This window comes from Ceratotherium simum, chromosome 17, assembly GCF_057802395.1.
Source record: "Ceratotherium simum simum isolate JZ-2026a chromosome 17, ASM5780239v1, whole genome shotgun sequence".
In the NCBI taxonomy this organism is placed as follows: Eukaryota; Metazoa; Chordata; class Mammalia; order Perissodactyla; family Rhinocerotidae; genus Ceratotherium; species Ceratotherium simum.
In genome coordinates this window covers 44,537,117-44,552,169 of record NC_141916.1, presented here as the reverse complement: position 1 = coordinate 44,552,169, position 15,053 = coordinate 44,537,117, and the positions used below count along the sequence as shown (strand labels likewise).

General features: G+C 40.2%; 1 long non-coding RNA gene across 1 annotated transcript in view; it reads right to left on the bottom strand.

The window, feature by feature from the left end:
* LOC147914788 (uncharacterized) overlaps positions 1-8,528 on the bottom strand; it is a 57,542-nt gene extending 49,014 nt beyond the window's left edge. Inside the window, exon 1 of the long non-coding RNA XR_015554988.1 lies at positions 8,409-8,528. This is a non-coding gene — a long non-coding RNA (uncharacterized LOC147914788). The remainder of the gene's footprint in view (positions 1-8,408) is intronic.
* Positions 8,529-15,053: the final 6,525 nt, after the last annotated feature.

Below are 15,053 nucleotides of genomic sequence, written 5' to 3'. Positions count from 1 at the left end.
ACCTCCACAAGACCTAAGAGCGCCTGGCACTCTGCTTTGGTATTTGTGTGGCAGAGTGGAGCACAAAATGGGCAAAGCTTTTGGCGGAGAACAAAAGTGTGGCTTCAGCAAATTGAGGGCATCAGAATGTAGAATCTAAAAGACTCTAGCAGAGTCACAATGTCAGGAGATGTCAAGATACCTAAGGGCTCTAACAAGGGTATCTGGCAGTGGTGGTTCCTGGAGTGGTCTTGGGCACACTGAGAGGCAGGGCCCTTATGTTTGGTGGCCTCACTATGGGTACGTGCTGCAGCTGTGCCAGTGACATCCTCTTGAGTGTTTTGTTAGGGAATATGTGTGTGGGGGGAGATGTGACGCAACGTGCACTCCACGTGGGGTGGAGAAGGCTCTTCCATGAGAACTGTAAGGCCCCCCAGAGTGAGACCTTGAGTAGGACAGAAGCCCCAACAATCGCAGGTCCAGGGGGAATCAGACAAACATGGAGTATAACTAAGTGTGACCCCCTGTTTTCACTCTCCCTCCTCTGACTCTAATAGGCCCCCTACCCCGACTTCCTCCCTCTTGCCTCTCCCTCCTCCAACTGGTATACTCAAAACCACTCAGTCAGAAGTGAAATCTCTTGGGAAGATCTGAATAGAATCAAGCTAAAACAGTTGCAGTGCTGGGTACTGCAATGTTTGAAAGCAGTTTTTATATAAAAATTAGAAATAGAAATGATTTTTTGGGATCCAGGATAATTTGATGGTAAATTTGGGATGATAATGGCAAGAATGCAAGGAAAATACTAAAAGCAGCATCCAAATGGAATATTCAGAATTTGTATACACCCCATAACTTCCTGGAAAAGAGCCACAGCATATGATGGTGGTCCTAGCTTGGAAGAGAAAAATAATTAGCCTAAGTTCTCTGACTTTTCTAGCTCCAAAATCAAGTACAATTGCTTAATTGCACTAAGCTTCCTACCCTGACTTCCTAGATGAGGACTGCTGTAACGGTCTCTGACCTTGATTTTATTTTTGCTTCCTGGCATCCATTTATCCTACTTTTGGTGACTGTACCTCAATTTTCCTCTTGCAGACTCCTCTGTTCCTGACCTTCTATTCATGTGCTTCATTTCTATGGGGTAGTCTCCATCTCCAGCTTCAGAGATGGGCAATGGGATAAAGCCTTGGGTAATTAGAGAACAATATTGCTCTAGTCACAGTGATTAGTTCAGAAATGGGCACATGACCCATTGGGATTAATGAGATGTACTGAGACAATTGCTGAAAACTTTGAGGGAAGAAAACCCCCTCTATCTAGCTTATTTTCTGCTGCTGTCTGGTAACCGTGAAATAAAAGCCTGGTTGAGAGTAAAGCCAGCAAGGGGGAAGCAGAGACAGATAACGGAAAAAGAGACATTGAGTTCTGATGCTATCATGAGCTTCCCGTAACATCCTATCAAGGGACCAGGACTGGTTTTGTGGGCGTATGTCCTCTGCAGTTGCACAGGGCCCTGTACTAAAAGAGCCCTGTGCTTGGTTTAATGCTCAGCTGTTGCTGTCCTGACAATCTTAATACATTTTATTTTTGAACTTGTGTTTTGTAGGTGAAGTCCAATGGGACAATGGAGCATGCCTATGAACAGAGGAGTACATGTAATGTGCGTGCCTGCCATTGCTTGCCACTCCATTTGCATATAGCAAGCGTTCATGATGACCCAGAAGCACAGAATTCCAGTGAATCTCACAATGCGTAGAGGTTCAGTGAGACTCAAAGCGGGTACAAGGTAAGTCTGTCATGTCTATGACTGAGCAAGCAGGGGTGCCAACAGCCCCGAGGGGCCGCGCTTTCCCTTTGAATCAGAATTTGCTTTGAATGCAGAAAGAAGGCAGTGGCGTTCTAAGAAACACAAACGACCAAAGAGCCCTGTCAGATCCTCTCTTCCTTGTGTGTTACTTCCCTGCATTAGCCAACCACTTGTGCTGAAAATGATGACGTAGAAGGAAAGGGAAAGAAAGAACAGCCTTCCATTCCTTTTCCTCTGAGTCCTTCCATACTCATCAATAAATGTAGGATAGAGAGTGTTGGTAGAATGTGTGTGTATCAAGAAGTGAAACAAAAACAGTTGAGTTAGTTTCTGCAGGGTTTACACTGTTCTGATAAGAATACGGGCTATCAAATATGAATTGTGTGGTTTTGGTGATTCTGCATGGGAGTTAAGTGCTGTTATATTTGCATTTAAAACTGGCATTGTGCCATAGAGAGATGAACTGTAAAATTCATGCTAATAATTTAACATTTAATTTTCCTTTGTTAGAATCACTTAAATAGCAAAAAACAAAAACATCCACGAAACTCAAACAACACAACCACATGACAAGTCAGAGGGAGACTAGAGTAGAAGGAAAAAAAGCCTAACATTGTAGTATCTTTAGTGGCACGTTTTTCTGCCTTTTGCACCAGGAGCACCACATTTTCATTTTTCACAGGGCCCTGTAAATGATACATCCAGCCCTACAACGGACTTGTGTTAGTTTGCTAGGGCTGCTCTAACAAACACCTGACTGGGTGGCTCAGACAACACAAATTTATTTTCTCACAGTTCTGGAGGCTAGAAGTCCAAGATCAAGGTGCCATCAGGATTGATTTCCTCTGCAGCCTCTCTTGTCAGCTTGCGGTTGGCTACCTTCTTGCTGCCCCTTGGCATGGTCTTTTCTCTGTGCATGCACATCCCTGGTGTCTCTTTGTGTGTCCAAATTTCCTCTTCTTAGAAGGACACCAGTCAGATTGGATTAGGGCCCACCAATATGACCTCGTTTAACATTACTTACCTCTTTAAAGGCCCTTTCTCCAAACACAGTCACCTTCTGAGATATTGGGGGTTAGGGCTTCAACATGAATTTTGAGGGGATACAATTCAGTTCATAACTAGACCTTTCAATGACATGAGCCAATAAACTTCCTTTTTATTTATGTCAAATTAGGTTGGGTATTTTTTTTTGTCACTTAGAACTTAAAAGGGTCCAAAGGAGACAGCTTCCCAATGCAACCTCTTAGCTCCTCCTCCTCAACGTTTTGCTTTCCATGGACAAAATAGTTTTAATACTTTTAAGACACTTGGAAATGAAAGAAGGGAGACAGATAAAGTTGCCATGAAGTGCAACCAGATGCTTATGAAAATATACCTTCACACTTTGTCCATGAAGCTCAGAAAATATTAATCAGGTCCCAGTTTCTTCATTTTCACAGATAATAGAATGACACCTTGGGGAAGTCAAATTAAATCCACACAGCTTGGGAAGAAAATACTGGGACCCACATTTCCTGATTCTTAGGTCAGGATTCTTTCCATCCTACTCAGTGGTACTTATCTCAATTATCCATAGTACGGAGATGAGGGGCATAATTTTGGTTCCTGAATTGGCTTACCTGTTTGATAAAAAATTCACCTCTCAGATGGTTTTTGATTGTGAATTTTTTTAAACAAAGGATCGTTTGAATGAAATATATACCGGTATACCAAGATCCCTGGCTAAATTCAAACTAGCAAAATATGTGCTATAGAAGAGTGTTTTCTCATTTTTAAACAACTTTTTTATAGAAGTAATGCGAAGAAATACATTTCTCATTCAAGAAAAATCACAAATGCTACAATCTAAACTGAGATCTTTGTAGATGTGACTTCAATTACAGCATGTGCGAGGTAATCAATAATTATAGAAGGCAACTCCTCTAAGGCAATATTGGGCTTCAAAACCAGGATTGAGATTTAAAATTTAGAACACCCTCTCTCCATCCCCTGGAGTCAATTCCACATGCAGGGCATAGACTTTGGTCTCAAGAGCGAACAGGGAGCAGAAAAACACTATTTTGCTTGCGCAGTTTTCTAAACAAGAATCACGTACAGGGTGTATGGATACTTTTTATTTATTAAATGTTCTTAGCATTTCTCGTTAGTGTCTCTAAGCAGCAGAACTAAGATCAATAGGAAGGCATAAAGTTGCAAGATGGGAATAAAAAATGAGATTAAGAGTAATGCTTGTAAAAATGCAAAGATACCTGCCTGAGAGACAGTGGAGGCTGTAAGACCCAGACTTCTTGCATAAGAACACTGATGCTGCAGCCCCCTTGAAAAAGCTCTTTCTAAAGTGTGGAAAAATATAAGACTTTGTGGAGATTGAGACAGTGATAGAGAGAATGCAATTGCAAGGGAAATGACTGTTCAGTCAAAGTTGAGATATTTGTCACTGCCCTAAATACCCACAACTATAAAGTAATGTGGCTGTTTTTTTAGCTTGGTTCTTGTTTTCCACAAATACACTAATACATCCCAATGAATGTTTTCATTCAAAATAGTCACCTTGACAATGCACGTAGTACAACATAGTAGCCGTTGCTTAAAGCATCTTTTGGATTGCCTTTTTCTTTGAATATATTCATAGCTGATAAACATGTCTGTTGATTTTTGGAAACTGCTAGAAGCTTGCAAGTGCCAAGTTTGTTGAATAAAACCATGATTTGAGCAGATCATTTTCTTTTTTTCTCGCTTGCTTTCTTTTACAATCGGTAATCAAATATGGAGAGTCAATATAAACTAATGGAACTGATTTTCTTGTATGGTTTATAAAATGGTACTGAAGGCTTAAGAAAGAGTTGAACAATGACAACACCATAAATGGAACCTCCCAAGGTGGCTCTTCTGAAGGGTCTAAAATTCAAGTACGTTTGGTTATGTTTGTACCCACACACACACACACACTCAGAGCTTGTATACAAGTTGCAGTATTTTCAAGTGTCTTGACTGTGTAAAAAATGTAACTTTGTTTTATATAATTCAACTAAATATACATTCAAAGACACCATTACTCCTGGTTATCAACAACATAACCTAAGTCACTTCTGAGTTTTCTCTATTTCTGGTTTAATTTCCAGCAAGTCATAATTTGTCATTTTTCCTGGGGCTAAGCTAAGCTGTGAGGTTTTCACAGTCTCACAGCAATAGCAGAGAGATAGTACCTACTCCTTGGTCTTTACCCGTCCTGCAGTGGTCCGTCCTGAGACATACAGTCCTCCCATTTGGTCCTCCATGCTGCTTACTGCTTCTGTGCCCCCCATCATGACTGAGGGCCCACTGGGGCACTTGTTCTCTCTCTCTCTTGCCTTCACTCTCACTCTCCTCTGTCTTTCACAGATAACTTCTCTCTCCCCAAAAAGTGGGGAAGAGAGAAGAGTGACTGTGCCTTCTACACCTTTTGGAGTGCTGGAGACTTGGAGAAATCTTAGGCCCTCTGCCCCAGACATCCCATGAAGCCATTTGGCTCTACTGCTGCCTTGCTTTAGTGATGTGAAAAAAAAAGCCCTATAAAGATATGCCAGGCATACACCAAACATCCTAGGAAAATTTGTTGATTGGCTAACTGAATGAATGCAGATGCTGTTTCCCAGAATTCCAGAAGGGAAGTAGGGAGTGTTGGGAAGGGGTAAAATCTCTCTTCTACTCTTCTTGTGTTCTTATGGCTGGGCTAATAATAAAACTGACAGAAGACCAGATTAACTGGAGAAAAACGCAGTTTAATATTTATCATAGAGAAATGATGCTCGGAGAGTGCACAAAGCAGGCAGTATGTATATTTTTTACACAAAATAAATTTGTAAGGAATTGACAGGACAAAGAAACTTAGATTTGAAGTACGTGATTAGTGAGGAATTTGAGCAGAATTTAGGCTTGAGGTAGTAAATGCACAAGGTTCATTTATGGAGGCTCCTCAGCCCCGAATCCCCCAGCTCTGGTGATAAGGGTGCAGAGAGAGCATCTTTCATATGGGAGATTTCTTTCCTGCTTTCAGGGGGAACAGAGACAGGAGGGTCAGAATGCCCCTTTTGCTTCTCAAGTAACTTTAATTTGAAATAATCAATATGCTACTGTGGGATATTTTGGGGAGGCCTACCCTGGGTCCCAATAGGAATATGTTTTCTCTTCTTTTGGATTCCCCAAATTATCCAAGGATTGTATTCTTTTCTTCACTCTCTTTGAAACTAATCCTGGAATGGGAGTGTAGAGAAGAGCATGAGGCCACTTCTAAGAGACCTTGTGAGAATAATTCTAGATATCTGAGGACTTCCTGTATCAATGTAGTCACTTGAGAAGGCTGCCAAGTGTCCCACCTTGTTTGGTTAAATTATACTCATCTTTTAGGGTTTAGGTGAGACCTACCCCTTGATTCTTCTCTAGAGTCTGTGCTCCATGAGGAGACTTCTGTCTTCATTACCTTTGTATTACTACATACTATACTTGGCATATCAGCATATCTTTGAAATAATTAATGTGAACATGAATAATTGAACTATTTGAACGAGGCTATTTTGACATTTCAGAGGGTTACTGGTATTTTCTAGGTTTTGCTAGTCCAGTTATCTCAGAAGACCAGAAGTATTGTCTTAGTCCTGGCCGCATCTTTGCAAATCTGGAGATAGTGGGTTAAAAGGGAAAGGTTACTATTCCCAAGTAAACATCCCTTATTCAGCCCAAAATTTAGGGAGACAATCTCGTTTTAAGATGCCATTTATCAAAGTTTTCAGATAGTTCATTAAAAAAAATTTTTTTTGCACCCATTTAAGTTCTTTTTAGAGTGTTTTGGAACAGCTTGAGATCTGACAAAGCCAGTAATCATATGTAAATTTTTGGTTATATAGCCAACAATCCATTTCTTACAGTTCAGATTCCTCAGTGACCATAAATGACTTTGAAAGGAAGAGTAATCCTCACCAACCAGCACAGGGAAATCTCCAATGGACACTTTGCACGGTAAAGATTAGGAATGGCTGGTAAATCTTTAATGGACAATTGGCTCCACTCTTCATGGGTTTATGAGAACAGCTGCACCAAACTCACTAAATTGAAATGTTCTGCATTTTGCTGAGAAGGGTCAACTTTCTCTTCCTTCCTTCCTTCCTCCCTCCCTCCCTCTCTTCTTTCTTAATTTTTATTTTCCCTCTTACATTTCTAGGCACCATGTCTTCAACCTAGTAAACTAGATTTGCACAGAAGTAATTCTACTTATGATTGGCACATGTGGGGTGAGAAGATTGCTTACTTCCACTTGTTTAAACCTCATCCATATCCAATTCAGCTGTACATAGGAGCTAAACTTTTTTAGAGAAGAAGAATAAAATCCAAGGAAGACACCAGTGGTCTGGGATTTCCTCTGAACATGTGCCTTCCTTTCATCAGCTACCAAAGACAAAGAGTTATTACATACCCTCAGAATAAAGACAAAAATTTATCATGTGCATGCAGTATTTGATCTTTATTAACTTGGATTCAGCACAATGAGGCAGCACAGCCAACAGGGAGAGTGGGAGTTAGAAGATGTTTGTCCTTTATTTTGGATTTGTGGCAGATTATTTAAGTATAGTTTTGAAACCCGGAACTTCTTTCACTGGGGCAAACATATACATTCAATTTTTTTTTTTTTTAAATTTCCTTTCCCTTACTTTTGATGGTGGATATTCCAAACATTAGATGAAAAAACTAGATTATCAAGAGACATCTGTTAAGCAACTAATTGCATAAGTCACTGACATACTGATAGCATTTATAGTACACTTCAAGCAAAAGTTTCAGTATATAACATTTCACGTACACAAAAATAGTGAGGGTGATATAATGAGCTCCTGCGCACCCAATCCCAACTTCAACATTTATCGACTCGTGGCCACATTTGATTGATCTAAACTCTCACCACTTCCGCTCACCCTAAATTATTTTGAAGCAAATACTAGACATCATGGCATTTCATCCGTCAGTATTTCTATGTGGATATCCAAAAGATAAGAATTCTTTAAAAAACCATAACTACCATGTCATTATTATACCTAAAAATTAACAATCATTCCTTAATATTATCAAATATTGTCGAGGGCGGAGTCAAGATGGCGGCGTAGGCAGACTCTGAACTCACCTCCTCCCGTGGACACAGCCAATTTACAACTACTCGTGGAAAAATTACCCCTGAGACAGAACTGAAAACTGGATAAGAGGAACTCCTGCAACAACGGACAATCATAACTGGGGTAGAAGAGGCAGAGACTCGCTTCCGGAGAGGAAAAACGCCGCCTTCACAAGCCGCCAGCTTCACGGCCGCCGGGAGCAGCTCACAGGTACGCAGCCTCCCTGGAGGCGCGGGGCCCTGAGCCGGGAGCGCCCCCGCTGTGGGCATTTTGTGGACCCAGCACAATCAACACCAGTGGCATAATATCTGACTTTGCTGCTACTAAAGCATTGAGTAGCACCCCCAGAAAACCCGGTTCACAAAGAAACTAAAACTGGCTCTTAAAGGGCCCACGCACAAACTCACCCGTTCCAGAAAGCATCCTAAAATCACCAGAAAGAAAGGTGAACAGTGCTTCGGTGACAAGAGACTCACCTAATAGGCCCTGAGTGCATCTCGGTGAGGGGTGAGACCTCTCCGGGGACTGGGACATTGGCGGCGGCCATTGTTGTGGCCTGGTGTGAGCGTGCTGACACAGACGCCATTGGAGTTCTCCCTGAGACGTGCTAGCCCAGGGTCTGCTCCACCCGCTAGAGCACCGATTTAATCCAGCTCAGCCAGGGCAGGCAGCCCACCCTAGAGACTGGCCCCACCCAACAACAAGCCCTCAGGCAACGTGTGGGCCTGCATAGATTGGTGACTGGATGCTCTGCAGCCTGGCAACTGAGCTGACTTGAGCTGGGCAGAGTGTGCACAAGGAGCGGGTGGAGAGTGTGGGGTGGTGGCGGAGTGTGTGGGGCTCCCGCCGTGGAGAGATTGGGTCCGCTTGGGGAGGTCGGGGCGCTCACACGGGGCAGGACTGTGTTGACTGTGTGTGTGGACCTGTGGGCAACAGGGCTTGTCAGCTGCAGAAGACTTGTGCTTCTCAAAGACCCACATAGGAGGTTTGCCCCACCTTCCAAAACCTGAAACAATTGAGTGCTCCTGTGCCTGAGGCCAGCCCCACCCAGCTGCAATCCTCAGAGAGCTGACAAGAGACCTAATAAGCTAGAGGCTTACAGCAACTGTAAGGCCCTGAGCCTAACAACCTGCCACGGTGGGGGCCTACTCACTTAAAAGAAATACTGCAACACAAATGTGGTATTAGAACTTACAGCCAACTGTGCTGGGGCTCCCCACACCTGATAAAGAGACTGAAGGGCCCACAACAACTACAAGCAGCTGAGCATTACAACAGCTGGCCAGGAGCATAACTCAGCCTCCCTGGGCGCCTATACGGAGAGCTAACAGGCCACAATAGAAGGACACACGTAGTCCACATAGGGGTCACCCCTGGAACATTGAGAACTGAGGGAAGCATACTGGAAGCCTCCTAAGGCATCACTTACATAAGGTCACCTATCCAAGAGCAGGAGACGTAGCTGATCTACCTAATACGTAGACACAAGCACAGGGAAAGAGGCAAAATGAGGAGGCAAAAGAATACATTCCAAGTAAGGGAACAGGACAAAACCCCAGAAAAGGAACTAAGTGAAACAGAAATGAGCAACCTACCTGACAGAGAGTTCAAACTAAGAGTGTTAAGGATGCTCACTGATCTGGGGAGAAGAATAGATGAACTCAGTGAGAATGTCAACAAAGAAATGAAAGATATAAAAAAGAACCAATCAGAAATGAAGAATACAATACTGGAAATGAAAAATTCATTAGAGGGACTCAAAAGCAGAGTAGAGGATACAGAAGAACGGATCTGTGAGCTAGAAGAAAGACTAGAAGAAATTACCCAAGGTGAACAGGTAAAAAAGAAAAGAATTCAAAAGAGTGAGGACAGTCTAAGGGACCTCTGGGACAACATCAAGCGCACTAACATCCGTGTTATAGGTGTCCCGGAAGGAGAAGAGCGAGACAAGGGGGCAGAGAATTTATTTCAAGAAATAATAGATGAAAACTTCCCTAACCTAAGGAAGGAAACAGACATCCAGGTACAGGAGGCACAGAGAGCCCCAAACAAGATAAACCCAAAGAGGCCCACACCAAGACACATCATAATCAAAATGTCCAGAATTAAAGATAAAGAGAGAATCCTAAAAGCGGCAAGAGAATGTCAAGTTACATACAAAGGAAACCCCATAAGGCTATCAGCTGACTTCTCAGCAGAAACCTTACAGGCTAGAAGAGAATGGCACGATATATTTAAAGTGCTAAAAGGAAAAAACTTACAGCCAAGAATACTCTACCCAGCAAGGTTATCGTTCAAAATGGAAGGAGAGATCAAAATTTTCCCAGATAAGCAAAAATTAAAGGAGTTTGTCACCAAGAAACCAGTGTTACAAGAAATGTTAAAGGGACTGATTTAAGGGGAAAAGAAAGACCACAAATAGGAAAAATTATCTATTTCCACGATTAGAACGTAATGGACACAAATGCACAAAAAAGAGGTTAGATATGATATCAAAAACATAAAAGGAGGGAGGAGGGTAGTTAAAGAGTACAGGTTTCAGACAGAGGTCAAACTAAAGTGACCATCAATTCTGTATAGAAGAAGTAAGGAACAGAGAAGGACTACTAAAACACTGAGGGAAAAAAAAAAAAAAGTTAAAAAATGGCAGTAAATACATACTTATCAATAGCTACTTTAAACGTCAATGGACTAAATGCTCCAATTAAAAGGCATAGGGTGGCTGACTGGATAAAAAAACAAGACCCATATATATGCTGCATACAAGAGACACACTTCAGACCTAAAGACACTCACAAACTGAAAGTGAAGGGATGGAAAAAGATACTCCACGCAAATGGCAATGAAAAGAAAGCTGGGGTAGCAGTACTCATATCAGACAAAATAGACTTTAAAACAAAAACTGTAAAAAGAGACAAAGAAGGGCATTACATAATGATCAAGGGAACAATCCAACAAGAGGATATAACACTTGTAAATATCTACGCACCCAATGTAGGTGCAGCTAAATATATAAAGCAATTATTAACAGACATAAAAACAGAAATAGACAGTAACACAATAATAGTAGGGGACTTTAACACTCCACTTACACCAATGGATAGATCATCAAACAGAAGATCAATAAGGAAACATTGGCCTTAAACGACACACTAGAACAGATGGACCTAGTAGATATATACAGAGCATTCCATACAAAAACGGAAGAATACACATTCTTTTCAAATGCACATGGAACATTCTCCAGGATTGATCACATATTAGGCCACAAAACAAGTCTCCATAAATTTAAGAAGATTGAAATAATACCAAGCATCTTTTCTGACCACAACGGTATGAAACTAGAAATCAACTATAGGAAGAAAATCCGAAAAGCCACAAATACGTGGAGATTAAACAAAATGCTACTGAACAACGACTGGGTTAATGAAGAAATCAAAGAAGAAATAAAAAAATACCTGGAGACAAATGAGAATGAAAATACGTCATGCCAGAATTTATGGGATACAGCAAAAGCGGTTCTAAGAGGGAAGTTTATAGCGATACAGGCCTATCTCAACAAACAAGAAAAATCTCAAATAAACAATCTAACAATGCACCTAAAGGAACTGGAAAAAGAAGAACAAACAAAGCCCAAAATCAGTAGAAGAAGGGAAATAATAAAAATCAGAGCAGAAATAAATGAAATAGAGACCAAAAAAACAATAGAAAAAATTAATAAAACCAAGAGCTGGTTCTTTGAAAAGATCAGCAAAATAGACAAACCTTTAGCTAGACTCACCAAGAAAAAAAGAGAGAAGGCACAAATAAGTAAAATCAGAAATGAAAGAGGAGAGGTTACAACAGACACCTCAGAAATACAAAAGATTATAAGAGAATACTATGAAAAGCTGTATGCCAACCAATTCGACAATCTGGAAGAAATGGATAAATTCTTAGAATCATACAACCTTCCAAAACTGGATCAAGAAGAAGTAGAGAATTTGAATAGACCAATCACCAGTAAGGAGATCGAAACAGTAATCACAAACCTCCCCAAAAATAAAAGTCCAGGACCAGACGGCTTCCCTGGTGAATTCTACCAAACATTCAAAGAAGACTTAATACCTATCCTTCTCAAACTCTTCCAAAAAATTGAGGAGGGGGGGAAGCTCCCTAACTCATTCTACGAAGCTGATATTACCCTGATACCAAAACCAGACAAGGACAACACAAAAAAGAAAATTACAGGCCGATATCACTGATGAACATCGATGCGAAAATCCTCAACAAAATAGTAGCAAATCGCATACAACAATACGTTAAAAAGATTATACACCATGATCAAGTGGGATTTATTCCAGGTATGCAGGGATGGTTTAACATTCGCAAATCAATCAACGTAATACACCACATTAATAAAATGAAGAACAAAAATCACATGATCATCTCAATAGATGCAGAGAAAGCATTTGACAAGATCCAGCATCCATTTATGATAAAAACTCTGAATAAAATGGGTATAGAAGGAAAGTACCTCAACATAATAAAGACCATATATGAGAAACCCACAGCTAATATCATCCTCAATGGTGAAAAACTGAAACCTATCCCTCTAAGAACAGGAACCAGACAAGGATGCCCACTGTCACCACTCCTATTTAACATAGTATTGGAAGTCCTAGCCAGAGCAATCAGGCAAGAGAAAGAAATAAAAGGGATCCAAATTGGAAAGGAAGAAGTGAAACTGTCACTATTTGCAGATGACATGATTTTATATATAGAAAACCCTAAAGAATCCACCAGAAAACTTTTAGAAGTAATAAACAAATATGGTCAAGTTGCAGGATACAAAATCAACATACAAAAATCAGTCGCATTTCTGTACACCAACAACAAAGTAGCAGAAAGAGAAATTAAGAATACCATCCCATTTACAATTGCAACAAAAAGAATAAAATACCTAGGAATAAACTTAACCAAAGAGGTGAAAGATCTGTACACCGAAAACTATAAAACATTTCTGAAAGAAATTGAAGAAGACACAAAGAAATGGAAAGATATTCCGTGCTCTTGGATTGGAAGAATTAACATAGTTAAGATGTCCATACTTCCTAAAGCCATCTATAGATTCAATGCAATCCCTATCAAAGTTCCAACAACATTTTTCACAGAAATAGAACAAAGAATCCTAAAATTTATATGGAACAGCAGAAGACCCCGAATAGCTAAAGGAATCCTGAGAAAAAAGAACAAAGCTGGAGGTATCACACTCCCTGATTTCAAAATATACTACAAAGCTATAGTAACCAAAACAGCATGGTACTGGCACAAAAACAGACACACAGATCAATGGAATAGAATCGAAAGCCCCGAAATAAACCCACACATCTATGGACAGCTAATCTTTGACAAAGGAGCCAAGAACATAGATTGGGGAAAAGAAAGTCTCTTCAACAAATGGTGTTGGGAAAACTGGATAGCCATATGCAAAAAAATGAAAGTAGACCCTTACCTTACACCATACACAAAAATTAACTCCAAATGGATTAAAGACTTGAATGTAAGACCTGAAACTGTGAAAGTTCTAGAAGAAAACATAGGCAGTACGCTCTTCGTCATCGGTCTTAGCAACATCTTTTCAAACACCACATCTGACCGGGCAAGAGAAACAATAGAAAAAATAAACAAATGGGACTACATCAAACTAAAGAGCTTCTGCACAGCAAAGGAAACCATCAACAAGACGAAAAGACAACCTAACAATTGGGAGAAGATATTTGCAAACCATACATCTGATAAGGGCTTAATCTCCAAAATACATAAAGAACTCATGCATCTCAACAACAAAAAAACTACCAACCCAATTAAAAAATGGGCAAAAGACCTGAACAGACATTTCTCAAAAGAAGATATACAGATGGCCAACAGACACATGAAAAGATGTTCAAAATCACTAACTATCAGGGAAATGCAAATCAAAACTACAATGAGATATCACCTCACGCCCGTCAGAATGGCTATAATTAACAAGACAGGAAACAACATGTGTTGGAGAGGATGTGGAGAGAAGGGAACTCTCATACACTGCTGGTGGGAGTGCAAACTGGTGCAGCCACTATGGAAAACAGTATGGAGATTCCTCAAAAAATCAACGATAGAACTACCATATGATCCAGCTATTCCACTGTTGGGTATTTATCCAAAGAACTTGAAAACACCAATTTGTAAAGGTACATGCACCCCTGTGTTCATTGCAGCCTTATTCACGATAGCCAAGACTTGGAAGCAACCTAAGTGCCCATCAAGGGACGAATGGATAAAGAAGCTGTGGTATATATACACAATGGAATACTACTCAGCCATAAGAAACGACGAAATCCAGCCATTTGTGACAACATGGATGGACATTGAGGGTATAATGCAAAGTGAAATAAGTCAGGGGGAGAAGGTCAAATACCGGATGATTTCCTTCATTAAGTAGTAGATAATAACAACAATAAACAAACACATAGTGACAGAAAAAAAAAAAATATTGTCAGTGTTCATTACCCCATATTTTTTTACATTTGTTTATTGAATCAAGATCTAAATAAGTCTGAATATTGAAATTAATATGGTTTTTAACTTTCTTTTTAAAAAAATTTGTTTTTTTTTTGTTGTAAGAATACTTAACATAAGATCTATTCTCTTAATAAATTTTTAAGCCTACAATACATTATTGTTGACCATGGGTGCAGTGTTGTACAGCAGGTCTCTAGAGATTATTCATCTTGTTTAACTGAAACTTTATGCCTGTTGATTAGTAACTCCCTATTTCCCCTCCCCTTGACTCATGGTAATCACCATTCCATTCTTCAATTCCATGAGTTTGACTGTTTGTGTTACTTCATATAAGTGGAATCACGCAGTATTTGACTTTCTGTTAACTGGCTTAATTCACTTAGCATAATGTCCTCAAGGTTCATTCATGCATATTGCAGAATCTCCTCCTTTATGAGGCTGGATAGTATTCCATTGTATGTATACACCACATTTTCATTATCCATTTGTTTGTTGATGGATGTTTAGGTTGTTTCCAAATCTTGGCTATTGTGAATAATGCTGCATTGAACATAGAAGTACTAACATCTCTTCAAAAT